Genomic DNA, 7,076 nt, shown 5'->3' on the forward strand with positions numbered 1-7,076 from the left:
GATGCTTATATCTTTCCTTTTCTCCTTTGCTTTTCACTTCTCTTCTTTTCACAGCTATTTGTAAGGCCTCCCCCAGACAGCCATTTTGCTTTTTTGCATTTCTTTTCCATGGGGATGGTCTTGATCCCTGTCTCCTATACAGTGTCACGAACCTCATTCCATAGTTCATCAGGCACTCTATCTATCAGATCTAGTCCCTTAAATCTATTTCTCACTTCCACTGTATAATCATAAGGGATTTGATTTAGGTCATACCTGAATGGTCTAGTGGTTTTCCCTACTTTCTTCAGTTTAAGTCTGAATTTGGCAATAAGGAGTTCATGGTCTGAGCCACAGTCAGCTCCCGATCTTGTTTTTGCTGACTATACAGCAAAAACTGTATATGACTATACAGAGCTTCTCCATCTTTGGCTGCAAAGAGTATAATCAGTCTGATTTCGGTGTTGACCATCTGGTGATGTCCATGTGTAGAGTCTTCTCTTGTGTTAATATGTAACTATGAAATGTTACACATTCATTGACAATTTGGAGAAAGTGTTATGTGTTTCTTTTACTAGCAGGAGAAAGAAACAAAGGTTACTTTGGAAATATTGTGGAAAAGTAGAAATCATAAGCTGAAAAAATAAGTCATGTATGAATCTGTCACCCAGAGGTTTTCATATTGTCAGATCATCTATGATACACACATGTATGCACATGTGCTCAAGTGCACCTTCACAATAGAATACCCTGTATGTGATTTCCATATCCTTCCTTTTTTATTAACTAATAACTCATCTCTCAGTGTTGAATCCACATTTATATTCATGGCTGCGTATTAATGTGGATATTGGGTGCCAGGTTATACATTTATTGGCTAATCTATTGAAAAAATATGTAGGTTGTGGATAATTTGTTGCTGTCAAACTACTGTCACATACACACATAAACACATCCACACACGTGTGTGCACACACACATGAGAGAGGAGTGAGAGAGGACCTCTCTAGAATTTGTTAACTTGTTAATCGTAAAAATATAAGATGGTGCCTATAAGAAAAAGTTGTCCCGAGGCTCCTCTCTGCCACAGGAGGACTAGGAGGGAAAGAACGCTGAATTCATCAGTAGCCTTGAAAATGTTGGAGCAAAAAAGCAAGGGAAAGTATTTGAACTTTTTTAAACAAGCATTTTGACTAGTCTTGCATGGGCATCAAAGTAATGCCAAAGCCAGCGTGCTGCTCAGGACTTCCCATTGTACCTGCACTTTTCCTCTCTAGTTTTCTGACCTTTTTCAGGTTTTCTCTCCATATTGATGGCTCTTGAAGCCTGAAGAAGTGAAGTCCATAACACAGTAGAAAAGCTCTTGCAGTGGAACACATCAAAGGCACATCAGGGCAGGTTAGCTTCGGTGGCTCTCCTGAGCAGTAATGAGGCCGGTGGCCAAACTCTCAGTAGCCACACAGACCAACTCAGCAGGCCACTGTGGCCACAGGTTCCACGTTGCCTTTGATCCAATCCAATGCAGTCTCCTCACCTTCCAGTTGTGATCATGAGAAGCACCAGTGAGAATGCACATCACGCATTAATTCAACTGTGCTGTGTTATTTATGGAGGCTGATTATTAAACTTCCTTCTCTAAGTCATTTAGGTTCTAGTCAGACAATGATGGTGTGATGGTGCAGCTACCTACAGAGGGCCTCTTGGACTGGAGAAGAAGGGGCAGAGTAGGCCAGAAAGGGAAGGCATCTGAGAGGAGTTAATACTTGAGGAGTTAACTGAACCACGAAGTTGAGAGGGAGCTTGTGAGAAACAGAAGGACATTTCCTTCCAAGGAAGCAACAGGACTGGGCGGGAAGAAAGTGTGTTTGGATCCTACTGTATTCCACAAGAGATGTGGTGAAGGCCTGCGCTGAGGCATTGAGATGGAGCTGCTGGGATAGAACTGATTTGAAAGATACATGGGAGCTAGGACCTACAGGCCATGGAGTAGGGCATGGCATCTCAGCCTCAGCGCCAGAGACATTCTGGGCTAGATGGGGATTGTCCTCTGCATTTTAGCATGTTTAACCACATCCCTAGCCTTTCCTCATTAGATGTCAGCAGCATTTCTTTGCCCACTTCTGACATCCAAAAATGTCTGCAGACATAACCAAGTGTACCCTGCGGACAAAATCATCCCTAACTCAGAACCAGAAAGGAGAAATGAAGCAAAGAACACCAGGCTAATTTTTGTACTGTCTATATCCAAACTAAAGCAGAATTGGGTCTTGAGTTGAGTTGGCTTTACTGAACTTGAGAGCCTGTGGGATGTCTCTGTGAAGCTGATGAATAAACAGGTGCATACATGGTTTTATAGCCAAACATAGATAACTGAGCTCAAGATTAGAAATGGACTCACGAGTCTCCTTGGAAGAAAAGCTATGACCAACCTAGACAGCATATTAAAAAGAAAAGACATTACTTTGCCAACAAATGTCCATATAGTCAAAGCTATAATTTTTCCAGTAATCATGTATGAATGTGAGAGCTGGACCATAAAGAAGGCTGAGTGCTGAAGAATTGATGCTTTTGAACTGCGGTGTTGGAGAAGACTCTTGAAAGTCCCTTGGACTGCAAGGAGATCCAACCAGTCAATCCTAAAGGAAATCAGTCCTGAATATTCATTGGAAGGACTGATGCTGAACCTGAAACTCCAATACTTTGGCCACCTGATGTGAAGAACGGACTCATTGAAAAAGACACTGATGCTGGGAAAGATTGAAGGCGGGAAGAGGAGGGGATGACAGAGGATGTGATGATTGGATGGCATCACTGACTCAATGGACATGAGTTTGAGCAAGCTCCGGGAGTTGGTGATGGACAGGGAAGCTGGTGTGCTGCAGTCCATGGGATCACAGACTCCAAAACGACTGAGCAACTGAACAACAACACAAACCTCAGTGGTATTTGTACATCTACAAAGGCTGCCATCTGAACTATTTCAGCTTTAGATGAGCTGTCTTAAACCAAATGACTATTTCAGAATTATTTCTGTCATCATACTTGTTTGTGAAGTCTTTTTGAAATTTCCCTCTGATCAACTTGTACAAAGTAAAGAGGACTCTTTATGAATTACTTGTTCTGAACAGGGAGTAACAACACACTAAAGTCCTGCAGGTATGTTCTTCATAGCTGTGAATGTTAGTCGCTCAGTCATGTCTGACTCTTTGCAGCCCCATAGACTGTAGCCCACCAGGCTCCTCTGTCCATGGGATTCTCCAGGCAAGAATATTGGAGTGGGTTGCCACATCCTCCTCCAGGGTATCTTCCTGACTCAGGGATCAAACCTGCATCTTCTAAATCTCCTGAACTGGCAGACGGATTCTTTACCACTAGCGCCACCTGGGAATCCCATTCCCTCTAACTTCTGGTCCTCAAATCTTCCCTAGATCCTCATTATTTATTTTATAAAGGATGAAATAAAGCATAATAAGGCATTATAATTTCTTTTGTATAAATATCAGGACATTTAAGAGAACAACCTGTGGAAGAGACACTTAATTGGCCACAAAACATGTTTATTCTTGTAAAATTGTCAGGAAGAGCATGCCCAACTGGGGACCATGTTCCACCTTTGTTGAAGTGAGGCCAAGTGACAGAGTCCCACTGGTTGAATGTGAAGAACTTCTGGACTGTGGCGCCAGAAATATGTTTGCCATCTCTCCATCCCCTTACTCACGTTCGCTGGCTGGATGCTGACATCCAGGGAGGGTGACCTTGAAAAGCACCCTCAGTAAGAACATGAATGGCACCAGGGAACTCCCACCTCCCCTCCAAGGATAGGAGAATCCTGCTTGGACTTCTCTAAAGTGAGAAACAAACTATGTGTTAAACCGCTATTTGGGGATTTATTTGTTATAGCCACTTGTGGTAACTTCACTAACACAAGACTGTCTGAGGCAGCCCATGGAAAACTCTTAATATTTGCCAGCCCAACCATATTTTTTTTTAAAGTTTACCCATCTGTTCAGTCAGTCAGTCACTTCAGTCGCTCACTCGTGTCTGACTCTGCAACCCCGAGGACTGCAGCATGCCAGGCTTCCCTGTCCATCACCAACTCTTGGAGCTTACTCAAACTCATGTCCATAGAGTCGGTGATGCCATCCAACTGTCTTCTCCTCTGTTGTCCCCTTCTCCTCCTGCCTTCAATCTTGCTCAGCATCAGAGTCTTTTCCGATGAGTCAGTTCTTCCCATCAGGTGGCCAAAGTATTGGAGTTTCAGCTTTAGCAACAGTCCTTCCAATGAAAACCCAGGACTGATCTCCTTTAGAATGGACTAGTTGGATCTCCTTGCAGTCCAAGGGACTCTAAAGAGTCTTCTCCAACACCACAGTTCAAAAGCATCAATTCTTTGGCACTCAGTTTTCTTTATAATCCAACTCTCACATCCATACATGACTGCTGGAAAAACAATAACTTTGACTAGCTGGACCTTTGTTGGCAAAGTGATGTCTCTGCTTTTTAATATGCTGTCTAGCTTGGTCATAGCTTTTCTTCCAGCGAGCAAGCATCTTTTGATTTCATGGCTGCAGTCACCATCTGCAGTGATTTTGGAGCCCAAGAAAATAAAATCTCTCACTGTTTCTATTATTTCCCGTCTATTTCCCATGAAGTGATGGGACCAGATGCCATGATCTTCGTTTTCTGAATGTTGAGTTTAAGCCAACTTTTTCACTCTCTTTTTTCACTTTCATCAAGAGGCTCTTTAGTTCTTCACTTTCTGCCATAAGGTTGGTGTCATCTGCATATCTGAGGTTATTTACATTTCTCCTGGCAATCTTGATTCCAGCTTGTGCTTCATCCAGCCCAGCATTTCTCATGATGTACTCTGCATATAAGTTAAATAAGCAGGGTGACAATATACAGCCTTGATGTACTCCTTTCCTGATTTGGAACCAGTCTGTTGTCCCATGTCCAATTCTAATTGTTGCTTCTTGACCTGCATACAGATTTCTCAGGAGGCAGGTCAGGTGGTCTGGTATTCCCATCTCTTGTAGAATTTTCCACAGTTAGTTGTGATCCACACAGTCAAAGGCTTTGGCGTAGTCAATAAAGCAGAGGTAGATGTTTTTCTGGAACTCTCTTACTTTTTCAGTGATCCAACGGGTGTTGGCAATTTGATCTCTGGTTCCTCTGACTTTTCTAAATACAGCTTGAACATCTGGAAGTTCACAGTTCACATACTGTTGAAGCCTGGCTTGGAGAATTTTGAGCATTACTCTGCTAGCATGTGAGATGAGTACAATTGTGTGGTAGTTTGAGCATTCTTTGGCATTGCTTTTCTTTGGGATTGGAATGAAAACAGAACTTTTCTAGTCCTGTGGCCACTGTTGAGCAGCACTTCCACAGAATCATCTTTTAGGATTTGAAATAGCTCAACTGCAATTCCATCCCCCACCGGTTACTGATACTATATTGAACCAATGCTGTCACACTCCTGATTTAATTGTAACATGCTTATATATGGTTCAGAAATATTCCTTTATATGGAAAGAAATGATAAAATATAATAGTCACAAAATGAAGTAAATTCTTAAATTTGGGTTAGGGGTTTGGAGAACGCTCATTCTAAGATTTATTGGTATTTGTAGCACCCACTATAATCCTGAAAGCAGCATCCTTGTTCTCAGGAATCTCACTGTTGAGAAGGGGAAGCTTGTATACGCATGCACATAAGGCGTTATGTAGGGAATCAGAGAGAGGGAGGGTGGGTCCGAGGACACCCACCTTTAGTTTGATTTTGACAGCATCAAATCCACCCAGCTATTGACTCCACCATCCCATACTCCCCATGACAAAATATCTTTTCTCAGATCAAACATATTTCATTTTTAACCACAGTGTCATTATGATACCTAAAAACTATCAAGAACTCCTGAATAACTTCTAATAACCAGCCCATACTCAAACGTATAGCTGGTGTGTCCAAGTGATGATTCAAACAGGACCCATGTGTTGCCTTCATTTTTATGTCTCTTATATTTAATCTTTCTGGAGTTATTTCTCCCCTCTCCTCCAGTAGCATATTGGGCACCTACCAACCTGGGGAATTCATCTTTCATTGTCATATCTTTTGGCTTTTTCACACTGTTCATGGGGTTCTTAAGGGAAGAATACTGAAGAGGTTTGCCATTCCCTTCTCCAGTGGACCAGGTTTTGTCAGAACTCTCCACCATGACCTGTCCATCTTGGGTGGCCTTACATGGCATGGCTCATAGTTTCATTGAGTTAGACAAGGCTGTGGTCCATATCATCAGTTTGATTAGTTTTCTGTGATTGTAGTTTTCATTCTGTCTGCCCTCTGATGAATAAGGATAAGAGCCTTGTGAAAGCTTCCTGATGGAAGGGATTGGCTGTGGGGGAATCTGGGTCTTATTCTCAGTACTGAGAACTGATGCTGAAGCTGAAACTCCAATACTTTGACCACCTGATGTGAAGAGGTAACTTATTGGAAAAGACCCTGATGCTAAGCAAGACTGAAGGCAGGAGGAGAAGGGGACAAAAGAGGACGAGATGGTTGGATGGCATCACCAACTCAATGGACATGAGTTTGAGCAAGCTCCGGGAACTGGTGTTGGACAGGGAAGCCTGGCGTGCTGCAGGTGATTGGGTTGCAAAGAGTCAGACACAACTGAGCTGATATTTAATCTGGAACTTTCCTCCAGTCCCCTTGTTCCATGGAATTTCTCACATTCTGCATGTGATACATTGCTTTCTCATGGTGTCATTCACATTTATCCTTTATTCTCTCTATTATATCTGCAGGCTCGAGTTTAGGCTTAGGTTTAAATTCTATGGCACATGTGTATTTCAGGGTTTTCCCCTCATCCCTGAAATAATCAATTCAGCAGTGCCTGTTCTCTAATTCTTTGGGGGACTAGATGACCATGATGATTAATTCATGTGTCACCTTGGCTAAGTGAGGGATGGTGTTTTAGGCAACTGAGTTTGTGGTCATTTGTTTTGCAGTATTGGAAAGTGAACACTTCCCTTTGTCTTTCTAAATGGTTAATCATTTCGTGTTACTATCCTGTTTAAAAATATGTCATGGGTTCCTC

This window comes from Bison bison, unplaced genomic scaffold (assembly GCF_000754665.1).
Source record: "Bison bison bison isolate TAMUID 2011002044 unplaced genomic scaffold, Bison_UMD1.0 scf7180017864331, whole genome shotgun sequence".
Lineage (NCBI taxonomy): Eukaryota > Metazoa > Chordata > Mammalia > Artiodactyla > Bovidae > Bison > Bison bison.